Genomic DNA, 20,245 nt, shown 5'->3' on the forward strand with positions numbered 1-20,245 from the left:
ACATGGGGACATTTAAGGCATCTGTGCAGGAGAAGCTGGTGGGTGGAGATAAAATAAAAAAATCATAAGCTGAAGTCACACAACGAGCAGAAAGCCTTCTTCCTCTAAAAGAGCAGATAAAGCAGCATCCCGCTGGCCGGAGGATCTTGAGTCTGAGAAAATTCATTTGTCTAGTGGAGTGACCCTGTGGGAGAGTGCTTCTGCAAAAACTGATGAAATCAGGTGAAACTCCAGGTGCTATAGCTAATTTGATAATTGATTAACAGAGATATTCTCATATTCTAATAAATACTACCCGTTAGGCTAATGCACATATGCACATGGCCACAAATGTAGAAAGAAACAACCACCAAAAGTTAATATACAGTAGAAGATGCATAAATTATAATCTATTCATTTGGTCACATTCTGGCCTCCTGACTCTCTCGTGTCTTCAACTATACATCCAGCGTCATTCACCTCCAAACAAACTGTATGGACTGCAGCAAGCTTTCCATCTATCTGTCCATGCATCCCCCTATCTATTTATCCATCTGTCATCTGGCCCCTGGTGAATGCGTGAATTGTAGTGCTGAGTGATAGATATCAGGCCTTTCATTTCCATCAGAGTAAAGGTTAACAGCTCATCATTCTTCCTCCACCTGGGGTGAAAGAGTGCCGGGGCACAGAGGGAGGGTCGGGGGTGTTCTGATACCAATGCACTGTCAATAGATGTGGTCTCAACACATTCAATATTGTCTAGGTGAGGAGGAAAGAAAGCCTTCATCCTCTGACCTTTAAGACCAATGTAAACCAATATGTACCTAAAAACTCAATTGGAGGGGTTGGTTGGGGTTTTCATTGCAAAGCAGTGACGATTTGGTAAAAACACAACCAACAATGCGAGAGACAGATGGCTGAGTTTACGTATTCTACCTGAGAAAATGTGGATTACAGCTTACACTAGTTTTAAAGTGAAGACACTTCACCAGAGAGGAGGAGAGACATGTCCACAATGAACTCCTCAGTAAATCTGATATGACAGAAGTTCTTCTTGCTCTTTCTGATGGCAGCGATATCCCCACGCTGTCCAAAGACCGTAATCAGCTGCTCTGTGGCGTTTTCAGGCAGACCACCAGGGCGCTCCCTGAGGGCGTTCCCTCGTGGCTGGAGGAGGAAGGTCTGTCAAACATGAAGGAAGAAAGAAAAGAGAAGGACAGATATTTCAAGTGAAGGAACAACGAGTCGTTTCATCCTCCGTGTTTAAAGGACTCAGAAAAAAAATGAAAGTGTCCATCTTGCCTTCTTGTCCACACTTTGGATACCACTGCTCAGTATAGTTAAATGTCTTTTTTATGCTAATAAGATGTTACTTTATGGGAAGCAACTGTCGAGAATTGTGTCAAATGCTTCTTATGTTTCTATGATTTTTTTATGTTTTATGCAACAGACTGTAGCACCCAAGACAAACAAAATTCCCCTCCGGTACAATAAAGTTTACTTTTACTAAATTTTACATTACACAACTCTTACATCCTCAAGCATGGGCTGCAAGTATGGTGTTTTTATTTGTGAGCAAATAGAAATGATCTCGTGTCGCAAATCACAGCTGCATGTTGCACATTTGGTAAAACTGGGTCAAGTTTAGGAAATCTAAACACACTGAATTTAAACAAACATTACAAATTGTTGATCACCTGAGTATTTCAGGGTTAAACTGAGTAAATCCACATAGATTTAGTCAAGTTTTCCAATTTCAGTCCAGGTGGACTTGTGTGGGACGGACTTTGCATTGCTTCAGAAGAAGGCAATACTTTTTGTCTTTCTTCTATATTTCCTATAGGATAGACAGTCTGTTGTAGTTTGTGGCTTAATTTCTATTTTGCTTTCCATTAATTAAGTCAATCACAATCTTTTTCAGCTTGGCACTAACAACATCTTGTTAAATATGATTTAAAAAAACGTTCTCTCAGTAGGTCATGTCTACTCTAAGTAAAAGCCATTTCAACTTAATTCATTTCTGTCTCTTCAAGAGAAATAAAATTGCCTGTTCTACTTCAACAGAAACCATACAACAGCCGGAATCAAGAGTGAAAAAGCCAGAAAAAAAAAACCTTATGAAAATATATTAAAAAGTAAAATATGAAGCTGCAACAGCAGCGTTTATAATGACTATGTCTCCTCTCTAAATAAGTGAGTGTGTGCATGATATAGCATTGTAACGTGGCCATCAAATGAATGAAAGGGAGTGCTTGAAAATTACTCTACATCTAAGCCACAGTACAGGAATGAAAATTGGATATAAATAATATTACAGGAAAAATCAAAGGAAATTGCATCTTTAGTTTCTACCTCTCAAAGTGTTTCTTCTTGACATTTGTAGCATATTTAGTTCCACATCTTGTCCCACCTTATAATGACATGGTCTGAGGTAGAGGAAGATGATAGAACAGATAGACCAATAAACTCATACTAAAAGGTTAGCGGGGGAGAATTTTTATATGAGAATAACAATGCTTGAATCCTTTTAATATTACTGAAATAATCGTGTTATGCAGGGAATTCAAACAAAAACACTTCTGGCCTGAGAGATGTTGATCCTTTTGTGAGGTTGGTCCACAGCACAAAGGATGTTACAGACATTACTAATCACAGAAAGATGAGGCTTCTCCATGGATGTCTGTACAGGGGGAACTGGGAAAATGACAGATGATGTTAGCACTGTTATGTAATCTAGAAAATATTGAATAAAGATGAACCTAAGTTTGGTGTTAATGTGGTTGGCAAAGAGTCGAATTAATGTTTTTTGGTTTGTTCGTTGATTGAACATTTAATGCAGAGTGCTCAGGTAAAGTTTGGGCTTTGGAGTTGAACATTTGTTGTCTTTGTATTAACAATTAGAATAAAAACATAGCAACTACACACTACGCATTTCTATCCGATGTGGACATGTTCTGCACATGTACACCATCAGCTAATACAGGAACTGGGAGCTTGCTATAAAGGATGTGTTATAAGAACTGAATACCAGACTCAAAGATGGCACCCAGTCACTTGAATGATAATTGCTTGCATGAAAATATTTTTTTCTAAAATCCGGGTCTGCTCCCACGGTGCACGGCCCACTGCACACGTGCATTAGTGTTTCTACAACTGACCACACCTGCACATTCCCACACAGCCCATTGAGTTTAGGGACAATGTCACAAAAATTAAAGTTTTAAAAATATAAATCTGTGGATTAAAAATTCATGATAGACGTAGTTTGACGGGTCCTGTCAACTGCAAGTGGACAATGGGAAAAATTGGTAGCAAGGCTGAGTGGCGGCGCCGTATCTAGTTCCCTTAATGCATCCATGCTTCCTAACCTGTGAGTTACCCATAGCAACGTCTTCCAGCAGCTGATACTAGCTTGAAGATTAATAGCAAGTAGCACATACTGATTGACAGCCGTGAGCTCCCACACCAGACTTTGCCCTTTCTGATTGGTTAGAAAGGTGAGACTTGCTCAAAAACCTGAGAGGGGAGTATCTCTGCATGGCTGTGAGGCTGTTCGATGAGACGAGTCACAGAAGCCTTTGACAGCACCTGTGACATTTTCTACTGACACTAAGAACAAAGTGGACCCTGCAGTTTTGTGAAAAGAGCTGAAATATAGGCTAGGACTCATTCATGTACAGTCTGAGCAGCTGAAATCGCTTTCCCATGGCTATAAAGCTGCGGCCTAAATCATACAACTTTCCATCAATCATCTCCTAAATGAGAAAAATGCAGTGTATTTTTCATTCACTCCTCAAAAGGTTGGACATGAAATTTTAAATTATGGGCCCAAGAAGAGCTATTATCCCATCCTGTAGCTTTAACGCTGGCGAGCCTACAGCAAAGTTATGGTAAAACACATCAAAGGTACTTTATGGCTTTGTCCTCCTCATGTCACTGCTTTCTCTGGCACACGGCCCAAATGCCTTCGTCCCCTGACCTTGCCGATGATGATGGCATTAAAACTGGAACATGCACATACTCACTGCTGCTCTCTCAGTCGCACACTCACACTCACACTCACACTCACACTCACACACTCACACACACACACACTCTCTAGGACAGCACCAAGGTGATAGCAGTCAGCTAAAACATGCTGCGGTTCATTGTCCGATTCAGCATTAAATTACAATTTCTGACAGAGTTTGGCTGATGAGCGAGGAGGACAATATGAAAGGACAACAAGGTAACAATTTGACGTTTGGCTGACATCCGTGCTTCATAAAAGCCTGCCTTTGAAAACCAACAATTATTTTCCAGTAACACTCGAGATGTGACTATATTACCAAATGTTTGGCTTTAAAAGGAGGATAAAATCCATACTGAGGACCTTTTAGAAATGTAGGCACGTAGACAGGAAGGTTCTGAAGGGCATCTTTGGTCTTTTACTTGAGGGTAATTACAGACAGACAAGCCTGACATTGATGAAAAAGTGTTGGAAAAAGAAGAGCCCGAGGAAGAGATGACCATTAAAGACACTCACAGAGTAATTCCCTGAAGCAGTGAATGAAATGTAGGTCTTCAACATTAAAGGGCCGGAGATGAAAACGGATTTGTGTCCGTGTGTACGGGACTCATGGACAAAGCCAAAGAGTAAACATCACAGAGAGACAAAGCTTTTCTGTATTGAGAGAAGAAGAAGACTAACTCTGTGTGTACATGAAAACTGGTGACCTGCATTTGTTGTTTACTCTGATACTATTAAGCATTTTTCCCCATTACTGAGGCAACAAATAACAATAAACCCTTTTCTCAACAGACATTTTGAGTTGTCATAGTAGGAAAAGCATGTGTGTTCTATTCAAGTCAGACAACACACACAATACCAGGGCACTGGAACTGAAGCAGCTAAATGAAATTCAACCATCATTATTTTATTATTTACACTTTCCCTCTGCGACACGTCAAAACGTCCTCTGTGAAAATGGCCATAGCGCTAAAACGATTAGACGATTCATTAGTCAGTAAATCGTCTGAAAATTTATCAACTCTTTCACAATAGTGAACAGTTAAACTTATCAAAAAAACCCAAATCTTTTATTTTGAATTTTGTGTATTTTGATTTTCAGAAACTTTTCAAACCAGTTTAAAAAACAAAGAGATCTGGATCTGGATCTCTGAAGCTTATAAAATAAATATTAGTTACATATTATGTAGAATTTAAACAAAAACCAAAGAAAGAAAAGATTAGGGCTTCAACTAACAATTCTTGTTATGATTGCTGATTATTTTCTCAATTAATTGATTAATCATTGAGTCCATGAAACAGTAGTTCACAATTTCCCAGAGCCCAAGGTTATGATATGAAAGGTCCACTCAAACCAACACTCTAAAACCCAAACCCAATATTCAATTCACTGGGATCTCAGATGATGGACAGCAGCAAATTCTAACCATCAATATTTTGCCAGTTTTGCTTAAAATTGACAGAGATGATTAGCAGATTATCAAAATAGAGCATTCTTCTTTTGATCTACTAATCAATTAATTAACTAATTGGTGCAGGTATGAAAATAAATGAATAAAGCACCAAAAGCAAATGTGGTCATGAATATTTAAGTGGAAAAATCGCTGGAGAAACAGAGAGATAAAGACGTTGTTTTAAAGACAGCCCCACAGAGAGAGACATGGAACTTCCGTGCGGTTCAGTTAAAGGTCAACGAGGAGGAAGCTGCAGGAAATGTCCGAGGTGGAGCTGCTGGGGGTCCTGCTTCCTGTGATAGCCACCATATGTAACCTGCTGCCCTCTATCCCCATCACACACACTCACTGCTATCGCCTGCCAGACACATTGCAAATACCTTGGGAAATAGAGCACTGACTCACATTTGAGAAAAAAAACAACAACACACTGTTCTGCTACATTAATAGCTATTTCTGCCTGCATTTTCTCCTGTGTTATGTTCCCTTTCACTTATACACACACACACACACACAGACATCATTTACAAACACCCTATGATACCACTTTCAAAAATAAATTTTAAGAAAGATGCATGTCAGCTTGTATTGTGACCTCCTGTGCTGTCGCCTGTGTTGAAGCCTTACCCTGCTGTTACCCCCTTAGAGAACCCCCAGTGGCTTCGATTACAGTGGAAACACGTACAAGTGAGCCAAAAATATGGGTGAAAGTCTTCCCATCTGTTCAACTCAATTGCCGTGTTAAATTCCTACCCTGACATGCTGTTATTTAGATGGCTTTTTTTCTCTTAAAAAAATGTCTGCTACTGGTCTTGTCCCCCGATTGGGCTCAAAGGACAGTTTTAATAGCCTGTTGTAGAAGGCAATAGCAACACCTTTCAAAAGCAAAAAAAAAAGACCCAGACCCACTCTTGTCTGTTGCATGCTTCCATAAAGCTGATATGAAGAGAAGCAAATCAATGCAAGGACAAAGAGGTATGAGAGAAAACATGAGCGAGAAGGAAACAGTGGCAGAAAATCTCCCAAAGATGTGTGAAGGAGCTGTTGAAGAGAAGATGGCAGGAAGGGTTAAAGTGAGAGGTTTCTTTCAAGCAGCTTAATGGGAACGCCACATCATATCTCAACATGCCATTGGGTGAATGCTTTTATCCAAAGTGCTTTACAAGTGGCACGAGTGCTGAAATTTTTAGTGTGAGTGGCCCATAGATGGAGATGGAGTCCTTAACCCTAGCAGCGAATGTGCTGTTTATGAGTTGTTTTTTATTAGTTTTTTTTTTTTTAAACTCTCTTTAGCTTCTTCGCTGTTTATTTTACATCTTTTGTCATATACACAATAAAAAGACAGGTGAAGACTTGAATTCATGAACAGCTAGAAAGAACAACCCATTTAGCAACAGGGCTCTTTGGAGTTAAGAGCAACTTCAATTCTGTCCCTGCATGAAAACAACAAGGAAAAAGAAAGTCAAAGTGCTCACTCTGGGAAAGAATGTGACCTTACTGTAAGTCATACGATGAGTGTTTGTGACATGTTCTCGTGCTTTAAAGTTGAGCAGTTAACAGGCAAGCACCTCATTTAGCCTTGGGATAAGAATGAACTCTGTATAAGGTAACTAGTCGTCCCAGGTCACTGCCGTAGCTCATGTAAAAGTCTAAAAGATGTCAAGGAAAAGATTTATTGATTAATTTATAACCTGACATAAATTTTTCTGTTTGCATTTAACCATGACAGTGACTCTTTATACTAAGGGTGAACATTGAACTCAAACACCCTTGATATCAAAGGCATGACTCCCCCACTGGTTGTATTGAGGAGCTCTCATTATAGTCTAGGTTGAACTTAATGCGTTCTTCATCTGACGTGAGGCTGTCGTGGAGAAAAAAAGCCTCCAGACAGTTTTCTATAAAAGAAGGGAGAAAGTTGCTCCCAGAGGGAGTAAACACCAGGATCATGTTTAATTATTTAGAAAATGCAAGTGTGAAGGAGTGCGAGCGATGGCCATGCTCACCAGGAAATGTTTTCTTCTCAGGAGATTACTTTTGCTGTTTATTCCACAATATTAATATATCTTAACACAGTAACTGAAAATTAATTAAGAAACCGGTTAGCTTTTAGTTTTGTTTATTTATGTGGTTCACAAATCAAACAAATAACAAAAAACGAATTCACACTGTTAAAAAAATATAAATTATGGCATGAAAACAAAAACAAGATTATAAAGTAAAGATTGAAGAGCTACTTTAGGGAAGCTGTAATTTAAAACAAATGAAAACTAGAGTCACTGCCTCATGGTTGAATGCCTCTGCCATTCAGACTAGTTTCAGGTTACATCCCTGTAAAATATTAACCATTTGTGTGAAATTTTGTCATAATTTCTAGTGAGTAATGGCTCAATATTGTTTTGTGAGGTCACTGTGATCTTGACCTTTGACCTTTGTACACCAAAGTCAAATCAGTTTGTCCTTGAGTCAGTTAATGACCTTTGACCTTGACCTTTAGCCACCAAAATCTAATCAGTTTGTCCTCCAGTCCGAGTAAATGTTTGTGGCAAATCTGAGATGGACAACCCGAAAACAATATGCCTCCAGCTCTAGCCGTCGCTGGCGCAGAGGCATAAAGAATTGTTCCAAATTTGGGAACATGAAAATGAGCTGACTGCCTGGTTGAGTAGGAGTGAATTAATTAGTTTTAAGTAAGACCTGAAATGATCTCCCTCTTTGAGTTGAATGTTATAATAAAAGTACATACTGTGAAAACATAAATATTAAATATTGCATAATAAATAATATTGTCTTACCAAAGCAAAACAAACAAGATAATTACCTGTCTAACAGAAAAACAGCCACCATCGCGTCACTTTTTAGACCCCCTGTTCCCTCAGTTGTCGCCATAGTTGAAAAGAGACGTTAATGTTTATTTTTGTTTGGCCTCTTCCACTGTACAATTTCTTTTTGGTTGTAGCTTTTTCTGCTACCATCTTCCTTTTACGAGTGCAAGCCGCTGCTGCAGTCAAAGCCTTAGGTGGAACTGGTACTTTCTCTGCCATTCCTTTGCTCCTTTTTCTCTTCTTCAGCCACAACCGCCACTTGTTTGACCCCGAAGCACTTCAGTCATGCGCAGTAGTAAACGCGAGTGCACGGCCAGAGTATGCGCAGGCTCGCTAGTGGGAGGTTAACAAACAGGTAGGCCAGCCAATCATTGCATTCAAATGCAATGATGGGCTGAGGAGTTTTTACAGCCCTGCCACTGTCACAGAGGGCAGGTTTTTTTCTGTTTATTTTCAGAGCATTAAATTTATTCATTGCTAACGGGGTGTTAAGAGAATTTAAAGAAATATAACAAAAAAATTTTTCTAAAAAAGATTACCTACCCCTTTAAATCCAGTGATTTAAATACCTGAAAAATCAAGGAACTGCATCACACTGATGCAAAATATCATCAGTTCCATATTGCAGCATTACTCACAATGGTCCCATACCACCAGAGATATTAAAGAGAAAGTTAGCACACTATAAATTCTACAGGGAAATCATTTCCAAGTATGGACTGTCTTATTACCCAACCTTGTATAGATCTTTTGCAGGGGAAAATGTTTTGAAATATGAAATCATACATTTGTCCTTCATATTCACATAAATTACAGTGGCATTTTATGGAAGCCATAAGGGGGACTGGACTGAACCACCGCTGAGAATATGAGCAGTATTCCGTTCCTATTCAACTCCTCTTTTGCTCAGTTTTATAAAACACTGGCTGTTTAATGTTTGTTGACCAACTCTTATGCACGGCCAACACATGCTGTAAACATTTTCTCCTGGTTCAGGTGGAGTACTTACTCGCTTTCCAGTAATAAGAAAAAAAGAATCTCTTTTTATCTTTTCAGAACACAATGGAAAGATTAACCTAATTACCATGAATCACCTATGCTGGCCCACAGAGGCCAGTGCTGTAGCTATAAGTAATGATGACAAATTAACTGTGTGTAAATTGTTAAAAAGACCAGCCACATATTAATTATCCTTAATTCATCGTTAATTTTATGCCACAGTTTGTGAAAGTTCAAGGATATGGTTCATTTCAGAACATGATGCACAAACATTTCAAAATATAGAATATGGAGGGACAAAGTCTGGTGCACATATAAGATACCTGCATGTGTATCTGTCCAGGTATGTGTGTGCAAAAGAGAGTGTTTGTACACACTGCCTATGGATATAACAGACAGAGCCTGACAGAGACCTTTTGACCTGGAGCTCATAGCCGGAAGACTCAGAGGTGATCAGGTAATTAACTGGTTTTGACCGCTTAAACAGGAGGTGGCAGGAGAGCAGATGCGGTGTATGATAGAGAGGGAGAAAAAAGAAAAAAAAGGATTATTATATGTATAGTAGAGCAGAGAGAGGAGGTGAAGAGAGATTAAGAAAAGACACGGCAATAAGGGTGAGATGAGTTTAGAGGAGGACAGAGTCCATCACCTCGTTGGCCCGGCATGTGTTCAGAGGTCACTCGTCCAATTATACATTCACAGACATCACACAAGTGCACGCCCAGATGCATACACACACTCTAACACCTCCTTTAATTCCTCCCCTCCCCTACCTCCCCTTCCTTGCGTCCTGATGAAATGCGAATGCAAATCAGCTACGCTCTGCTGGGTAGAGGTAATAAGAGGTATTAAAGGTGACATTAAGGAAGAATACTCACTTCTTCTCCGTTGTGACACAATATCTGGCTCAGTGGCGCATATGTGTGTCTCTCCAGAGCCCAAGTGTGAGGATGAGGACGGAGATAAGTCATAGATAATGCACACCACTGCATCGATAAATAAAACATGCACCAGGCTCGCTGAAGATGGGTCAGCTCGCAGTGTTGCTGTGATGCTTCTATCTGTTACAACAGCAGTGATGACTTACTGGGGTTGGGAGGAAACAGCGTGCAGCTCTTGCAGTGGATGATCTCCTTGACAACTGGCACGTCCTGGGAGAGGGGCGGGGGCGCCAGGCCCAGGCTGGGCATCATGGGATTTATGGGGCCAGTGCCTGTCATCAGCCCGAGTCTGGGGTCAAAATCTGGAGTCGGGAAAGAAACACAGAGTAACACAGCAGCTGCGGTGACACACAGCTCACACACATTAAATGAATTTGTTTCTATTTCCTAACCACTATTCAGTCATTGATAACCTTTACTGTGGCATCATTTGAGCACATGCTGGCTGATTCATGTTCCGTTTTACATTGTGTACTTCATCCTTGAACACAGAGCAACACTTCTGTCAACAGTGGTGACACACAAGCAGTTTATAAATAACTGAATATATCAGCTACTCATGAATAAATCATCTAACGAAAACATGAATATTTAAACTATTTTTACTTTGTCTGTTGTCTTTTTCTCATTCTCTCTCTTTTTCTATCTCTCCTGGTGTCTGTCTGTCAGTCCGTCTTACACACACACACACACACACACACACACTCTCTCTCTGTCTCCCTCTCCCCTCTGCTTTAGTTTTTGTATGATGACCTGTATCATCACAAAGACATTTCACAGAGGCTATAGTATTCACAACACACACACACACACACACACACACACACACACACACACACACACACACACACACACACACACACACACACACACACACACACACACACACACACACACACACACACACGCACACACACACACACAAATACACACTTCCAGCTTTTATTTTTAAATGGAAATATGTTGTCCTCTCCCATGGGTCTCCTCTGCACCTGCAGCAGACAGCATTAGAGAAAGGATGCCATTGTGTGCATGTGCGTGTACGCAGTGGCGTGCATGCCAAGTCTCCATCCCCATGAGTGACAGAAACTTGACTGAGACAAAACTGAAATGAAAGCATGACAAAACACTGATGCAATGTGTGCTCAAGAGGACTGGCATGAAGTGTATTTTCTGGAAGTCTAGTTCGAAGAACTATAATGCAGCAGAGTACTGGAAAAGATGGAAAAAGTAATCAGTGACATGATGCTGCTGAACTAAACGCCATAAAGATGAAGAGCTGTGATACTGTGGTGGTTCTCCCGGCGTTCTCTGTCTCCTGTTGCTTGCACTGACATCTGTCTTTAGCCAGGTGACAGAGAGAGAGGAGGCAGGTGATAATGAAAACACTGTGAGGCTGCTAGAGCGATGAATGACTTCTTCAGGTGAGGTGGAGGAGAGGAAGATGGATAACATGGTGAGGGAGAGATAAGTGATGCAGAAAGGAAGCAGCAAAAGAGAAACAGAGCCATAAAATCTGATCCAATTATTACTACAGCATACCAGGATGTGCTGTTTTCCATTAAAACGCTATCTCCGTATCTGTCTGGGGTGTTCACAGATGTCACTAATTGTATTTTTATCTGTATTTGCTGAGATAGAAAAACAATAGCTGGCTGCTGAATAGCGACACTGTTATGCAACGTATCCTTTTCACAATATCCATGTTTTTCATATTGTCTGTGTTCTGGGTCTGATTTTGTTCAGTAACCGCCTCTCATGGTTTAGAATCACAAGTATGTGGTAGACCTTTCAAGAGTTTTCATGCGCATTACACTGCATCACTAAACTATGACAAAAACAAGCTATATTGCACTTTACTGTAATAGAAAAGATTCTAAAGCAGGATAATTTTCATATTGTACTGAAATGAGTAGAAACTAATGGTTGCCTTAAGGTTAAGAACATTCAGCAATTTGTAACAACATTGCTGCCTGGTTGGAAAATGTTCAGCATAGATGAATAATAATACTGTACCCGAATCAAGTCAGCTCTGAGTCACTAATCTTTTATTGAGAAGGCTGCAATGTACGTCAAAGTGATGCTCTTTGAGTCGTATGTTTGGGCTTAATCTGTTTTTTCATGTAAAGACATTACCAAGAAAAACATGCTGTATTATTCATGTCCTGTGTCAAGTCTGACATTTTAGTTTTTCACATTTGAGGTCAACAACATGGTGATTCCCAGGCTGCCTCCAGATTTGCTTTGGCTGATCAGATGCATTTTTGTTGTAAAGGTAAGATATCCAGCTACAGATTGCAAGATGTAAACTAGATCAAAAGTACGAGTAGTTTAGCCAACTTTGCTAACATTATACAGTGACGAGAATAAAGAGGAACTCATGAAGGGTGCCCTTTCAGTCCACTACTTTTAGATTTTTTGCTATAGAATCATAAGCAATCCTGTTCCATGCTTGCAAGGATATTTCCTGCATTTGGGGGAAGGGAGTTGATCATAAAGTGTCTTTCTATGCAGACAATCTTTTGCTTTTCATGTCAAACGCAGATACCTCCATACCCCTCATGCTGTCAATACTCACCCAATGCAGCCACTTCTCAGGATACAAACTAAATTTACGCAAAAGCAAACTTCTCCCTGTGAATGGAGAGGTGCTTACGTCAGAGTAAACTAACCTCTCCTTTACAGATTGTTCAATTTACTTGCCTCAGTATTAAAATCGTTCTTTGACTCTCTAGACTCAGTTAGAGTGCCCTCCACTAAATAAAGTCCATCTCAAAAAATCTAAAAATGTCGGAGGCATGGCACTGCCTAATTTCCACTTTTATTATTGGGCAGCCAATATACGCTGCCTTACAGTTTGGTTTTACTTTCATAATTAAGCCAGCTCTCCATCATGGGTGGCAATGGAGTTGAATTCTGTTAAAAACGTTTCCATTCCACCACTACTTGGATCCTCACTCCTTCTCCCTCCAAATAAATCAACTGATAGTTCGGTTGTCTGGCACTCTGTGAGAGTATGGGCCTACTTTAGACATCACTTTGGTTTCTATTGCTTTTCTCTTTTAAGTCCCATCTTTTAAGTCCCAATCATCTCTCCCATCCTTCTTTACTTGATCCTGCATTTAATTTGCAATATTGGACAGAACGATGCACGCCTGACTGAGGGATGCTGCCCCACCCACCCACGCTCGGTACAACTCAAACAAAAAATTCCAAAGGTGTAGGGGCCGCTCCTGAAATACTTTCAGAATCTTCACTCAAACTAAAGATTCATTGACTCCCTTTGTCTTTTGTCTTGTTGATTTTAGTCATTAATACAGTCTGTAGAAGTTTATTAATTTCTAAACCTCTGTTTTGTGATTTATCTATTTCTTCTCTTTTTATTTTTTTAAATACAAATCCCAACTTCCAGCATCTCTCTGTAGTACTCCAGAGGCGAAGTACCTCTTAACATATGAAATTCCAACTTCTATAGGGGGCTGGGGCTGGTGAGGGGACAAAGTGGCATATTGTGCTCCTTTAATATGGATATGCTCTGTGAAGTTGCCATATCTGTTGTACACGTTACAAATTTGTGTTTATTGTATAAACAAAATGTATTTATATTTGTGTAAATCAGTTTTACACTGGCACACCCAATGTACACTCCACAAATCTGTGGGCACTTTTTTCAATTTGTTCAAAATTCAATAAAAAGATTGTTTGAGAAAAAAAAAAAAAAATCAAACCTGTCTGCACACAGATCTGACATGTTTGAGCTCAACTTCATGTCCTTCACTCAGTATTGCTATACTAACTGTTGGCCATTGCACTGAGATCAGAGGTGCAACAAGATAAATAAAGTTAAAGAACAGCTTCGTTTCAGTCGAAAACAAAAGGCTTCTTCTGTAACAGAAAAGTTTCCAACCAGTGGGAGAGGAGTGAGTAAGAAAATGGACAGGCATGTTATTGTTACTCTGTACACGCATGCCTTTTCACCATCACTGACAGTTCATACTGGTGGGGGATATGGCTTACATCCTGATACTGACACTGATAAGTATGCCGTTGTCTGAAAATTTGATATATGAGCAGAATTTAAAAATTAAGCATGGAGACCTGTGACCTGTGTAGATGTGCTTACTCACCTAACGTACACGTATGGAATTTATTTATAAAAATAATTATCAATAATGTATTTTTTCCCCATCCGTCAAACCGTGATTGTATTTGTGTCAGTGATCCAGGTTTTCTGTCCAGTTTTTGTACTTTCTCTACAAAGGATTAAATCTGACCCTGCAAAACACTGAGATCAGACAAAAAGTCGTCTCCAGGGTTACATCCCAGCTTGCCCCGCTTCTTGCACTCTGAACTCAGGTCAGCACACTACCATCAACAGACGTGACCTGACTGCTCAGGGCTCAGTTATTGTGTATGTATGTGCTTTCCTCTTACACCTGCACAATTCTGTATTGTTACTTTCTTTATCTGTTTTGCTCCACTTGCTTTGCCATGGTAATCCTGTCATACTCCAGACTGATATCCTTTTACATGTGCAAAATTGGCAAGAAATGCTGTTTATTTGTTCTGTTTTGTTCACAGCTGAAATTTTGTCTGAGGGCAAATTAAGTTTGTATTTAGAGTAAGAACTAATCTGATTAGGAGCATAGCCGACTCATCTCAGTTGAAGCCCATGTGTGTTTGTGTAAAATTTGTTTTTAGCACATCTTAAAAAGACATATTTTAGTTGAATTCTTCCAATAATCCAATAACAATAATGCAAAAACTTCACCCATGTGTCAATAAGATAATTATAAACAGGACTAAAAAAAAAACCAAGCAAGTATTATCAGTAAAATTGCACCCAAGCTCAATTCAACACTAACATAATGTGTGGCAGTGAAGCAGATTGGATTTCTGGGCATATTTTGAGGATTTGTGTTTTTCTTATTTTTGCAGATAAAATCAATCACTGTGACTTCTCTCAAATTAAAAGAAAACCCTGAATACATGAGTGAGGAAACATAACAACTGCAGATACTTCCACACAGATGCACTGCATAGTTCAATTTAGCAATTAACCCATCATGCCCAGTTGATTCTGATTTTGTATCAGGGTGGAAAAAGGAAAAGATCTACATGACTTTGAATGAGGGTTCATTGTTGGGGCAGGGAAGACGCCTCAACTGGCTGGTGCTTCAATAGGAACAGTGACTAAATTGAAATCTGCATATAGATCTATGTGAAAGACGTCAGTAAATAGAGTCTGACATTGTGGTCAACAGCTCACATTTGATGCTGTGATGCTCGTGCAATAATGAGATATGTAAGGAAAGCAGAAGGGCAAGTCTTCCTCAGGTGACTGAGAATGTCAATACAGGACGTGATCAGACTACGTCAGCAAGACCAGCCCATCAACAATTACACAGAGAGGGATATTATAGTAGGGTGGCAGTGCATAAACACCTCATTACAAAGATGAGAAGTCGGTGATTCAAAAACCATCAGCACTGGTCTATAGAGATGTGGAAAGTGATATGGTCAAATAAGTCTTCTGTCAAATGCATTGGTGGTGTACACCAAGAGAACAGGTACAGGCCTGGATGTTTGACCTCTACACTAAGGAGATCCAGTGGCTCTGTTATGCTGTGGGGGGCATTTTTTTGGCATGGTGTGGGTCCACTTGTCCCCTTAGAGGGAGGGGTCACTGCAAATCAAAACAAAATTGCTCAGAGTGATTGCCTTTATTATATGATGAGACATTTCTATCCTGATGGGAGTGGTCTCTCCCAGATGACTATGCCCCCATCCATACAACATGAGGGGCCATTGAATGTATGAAAATTACATGAATCATATGCTGTATCCTTCACAGCCACCAGAGCTCAACCCTGTTGAACATCTATAGGAGATTTTGGACCAATGTGTGAGACAGCGCTCTCCACCACCGTCATCACAACACTGAATGAGGGAATATCTTTTGGAAGAAAGAGTCCAGAGACTCGTAGAATCAAAGTCAAGGAGCAGTGAAGCTGTATGTGGTGGCCCAACACCTTACTAAAACACTACGTCTTGGTTATGCTGGTTTTTCCTGTAATTTGTCACCTGTGTGTATTTCCAGCAGAGCAGCTGTAGAGATTACTGAAAGAAAAATAAAATCGGCAACATGAATCATCAACTGCCATGTCACATCATGTCACTTCCATCAGAATCAGTGAGTGAGAGCTTTCTTTTCCTTTCTTTTGCAGCAGCAGTCACACTGTCACATCATACAATCAAAACCCATAGTAGAAAAAATACACATTTCTACACACACAGCGGGTTGACTCACTTTTTCACAAACAGAAAAGGTGTCACTCTCTTAAGGAAACTTTTACATTTTCTGATTCTGGGCTGTCTCTGACTGAAAGATGGGCTGCATCAAAATTCTGACATGTCAGATATTCTGGACCAAAAATCACAAACCAAGTTTACAAACCAACCAACTGGAAAACAACATGAAATGATACAAAATAACTGTCAAGCTAGTGTAATGCTATTGCTGAAACACATACTTAAACTCACTCCACAAAATTGCTTTTCATGTTTCTCTCTTTTCCCTGGCTGCCAACAGCTTCACAATCTCCTCCTCCTGTGCCAGTGCCGAAGCCAAAGCCTGTTTATTGCTTTGCTACGTTGTCAAAAAATTAGAGTGGCATCAGTTTTTTCTCCTAGGGATGTCAGTGTTGGTCAGTCGGTCAGTCCATCACTTCAGACACTACGGTCCATGATTTTTTTTTTTTCTACATACATACATTACATACATTTACTCATTTGGCAGATGCTTTTATCCAAAGTGACTTACAAGTGAGGGACATCACTAAAGCTCCACTGCGGTAGGAGACCTTGGTGAAAGTACTAAGTACTACATCTATTCAGTAAGTGCAAGGAGATCAGGTAAAGAAATGCACCAAAAGTGCATTGTAAGTACTAGTTAGGGATGTTAGCGTGTTAGATGTGCTAGGAAGAGATGAGCCTTGAAGATTCTTGAAGATAGAGAGGGACGGCCCTGCTCCGATAGTGTTCTGTAGCTTGTTCCTCCATCGGGGAACCACAGACGAGAACGGACTGGACTGTGATTGCCTCATGTGCAGGGATGGCAATGCCAGATGACATTCCTCCCAGGAACACAGTGGCCCAGAAGGAGCATAAGCCTGCATGATTGCGTCCAAGTAGATGGGTGCAGACTAGAGCTGAATGATTTGGGAAAATATTCTAATTGATTTTTTTTTTTTTTTTTTTTTTTTTAAACCAATATTGCGATTTAATATGCGATTATTTTTTTAAGTTCCTTATCTTCTGTGTTCAACAACACTTGTGTCCCTGTCAGGACATGAATGTCTGTAACAAAAGATGAGTCCTTAAAGTTTTAGTGTGTATAGTAGAGTGTCATCATCATAGCCATTACTTTGGTTTATGATCTAATACCTGAAAAACTATTAACATTCCCACAGCTATGTTAAGTCTCTGCCACAATGATTAAGAAACAATCGTCCATCGACTGTACATACAATCACATCAGCAGTGTGTGCTTGGAAGTCCTGTATGTGCATGTGCAGTAGATGTGTACATGTACATCCCCTGCAGTAGCAGCAGTGGATGAACATGATGAAATGTTATTTACTGTCTCTTTTTCCGAGAGATCATCAGCTGCTTTGGCTCTTCTCATAGCTATGGCAACAATGGCGCCCAGGAGTCATGTTTTATGTTTCATCACTTACAGTGCTTTGACCCTGTGTTTGAGTGTATTCAGTGCAAAAGGGGTCTGTAGTGAGAAACTCCTGTGAGACCTAGAGATCATGAAAGTGCCCTTAAACAAAAAACATCTACAGAAACCTTCTAGTTATCCGTCCACCCACACAAAGCCGCCAGTCTCTATGCATGTTTATCTCTGATCTTTTTCTCTCTCGCTCACTGTTTGACTCTGGCTCTTTTTTTTTTCTTGAAAATAATCCATCTCTGTGTGCTCCTTCATTACTGTGCATGGCACTGCTCTACAGCATTTACACATACAGTACACCCTCATCTTAGTGTTTTAATTTTAATGTTACGATCTTTCCTGGAGGTTTTTTTTTTTTAATGCAGCTGCATTTCAGCCTGCCTGTGTATAAGAAGCAGATTAGTTTGACTAAAACAAGCTCCTGGACATCTCTTTTTTCTGCCATGAAACAGCCTCCTCTCCCCTTTCGTCCTCCTCTAACTGTGATTTCCACAGTAAATGTTCCCTCTCAGCAGAGTCAGCGATGGGTGGCAGTCAGGGGGACATGGACAGCCGCTGTGAGGCATGCTGTGTAATATGGGTAATATTTTCTAATGAACAGACAGGCCCAAGCCTCCTGGAACTTAGCCTTTCACTGTCCCTGCCAACTGTGCCCCCATCTGCATCTCCATTTCCCTTCTAGTCTCCACCAGATATATCTTGAAAAACCATGAATTTCTCTTCAACATAAAAAAAAATCTTCAGTTTTTGTGACAGATGTTTGTTCTGCTACAGTGGTACCTGTCAAACTTTGTGACATTTTTATGAACCGCAAATCACATCATTCTTTTTTATGCTATTCATTTTCCCCCTGACTTTACCATATAGAACATGTAAACCTCAGTTACATCAGTCTCTCATTGATCGCTGCAGTAGATCAGAGAACATACGTGTTTTTTGTATGTATGCTCGTGTGTAACTGGTATGTGCCAAGTGAATGTGGGAGACTCTCCTTCTCCCAAGAGCCTCTTTGATCTTTCAAAAACACTGGAAACTAAGTGAATTCCACTCCAGGGCGTTTGTGTGTGAGGGTGGTGCATCCGTGTGTGTGTGTCTGACTGAGACAGTAAATCCATCAACATATCTTCCTTAGTCTCATCATCAGCTTCCTCATGGCCTCTATCCAATAACAATCAGAGACCAAACCAGCCAATCAGTGCCATTACTGCCTGTAATAGAAACATCCACTGTATGTCTATGAGATGAGCCTATTATAAATGCCCTTGTTATCCTGGGGCGCTGTAAGATAACACAACTGCCATTTTGCAGTGAGTACTAATGTAGAGATGTACTGACTGTTTATTTTTGTTTACTATAAGGCCACCTGTCACATCTGCAAGCATGACAAACGCTCAGTCACCTCCAGCTGACTCTGACTCCCCCCCCCCCCCCCAATGAAGCAGGGCAAGTGAGCAGTGAATATTATCCTATCTGGAATCAATATATCCTGCAGTTTTGCATAGAGGGACAGGGCTTTGCCCAGTGTAAGTTAACAGAGATATTCTGAGCAGCACTGCACAATATGTAAAAGATATCTACCATCTTCCCAGAGCCACATTAGAAACATTTTAATCCTGTTTTTGTGGAATTTAATGTAAGGCCAAGATAAAAAATATACAGGGCTGGAAAAACTGGCCCATTTCTGATAGAGCATAGCTAATTACAATGGTGATAGCTGCAGTATGAATGGACTGTACAAGAAAATAAAAAACATTAAACATTAAAATCACATTGGATATAGGTTTAAAGCTGGAAACAATCATATTTTTTAAACAAGCCCTGTATTACTTTCTAAATAAAAATGTACATCCAGGTCAAGTAACCACTAATTGGTCGACAGGTTAATACTCTTGTTTTGCTACGTTGGACAATGCAAAGGCTAAGAACCACATGACACAAAACTTCCCTGGCTGTTTCTGAAATCACTCCCTATCTGCTACAGTTTGGGGCACATTTTGTTATTTCTTTTAAGCAGGGAAGTAAATAAAACCTCTGCAGCTAAAATTGAGCCTGTCTTCAAATGTTAAGGCACTGTTACTTTTTATTTCATGGGCTTAAAAATGAAACAACAAGTATACTGAGTTGGTAATAGGAAATTGTTGGTAACTGAATTTCTGTTGAACTTACTGTTTATTTGTGAATGTTTACTAGATTATTTACTGTCGATATTAAATGACCAATAAATAAAACTTTTAAACAACTTTAGTTCAGAAATCATGTGTGGCCTGTACGTCACATTTTTGCCTGTTAAGACAATAAAT

General features: G+C 39.9%; 1 pseudogene; it reads right to left on the reverse strand.

The window, feature by feature from the left end:
* LOC130173970 (ecto-NOX disulfide-thiol exchanger 2-like) overlaps window positions 1-20,245 on the reverse strand; it is a 160,370-nt pseudogene that overhangs the window by 35,143 nt on the left and 104,982 nt on the right.

The sequence above is a fragment of the Seriola aureovittata genome, chromosome 8, assembly GCF_021018895.1.
Source record: "Seriola aureovittata isolate HTS-2021-v1 ecotype China chromosome 8, ASM2101889v1, whole genome shotgun sequence".
In the NCBI taxonomy this organism is placed as follows: domain Eukaryota; kingdom Metazoa; phylum Chordata; class Actinopteri; order Carangiformes; family Carangidae; genus Seriola; species Seriola aureovittata.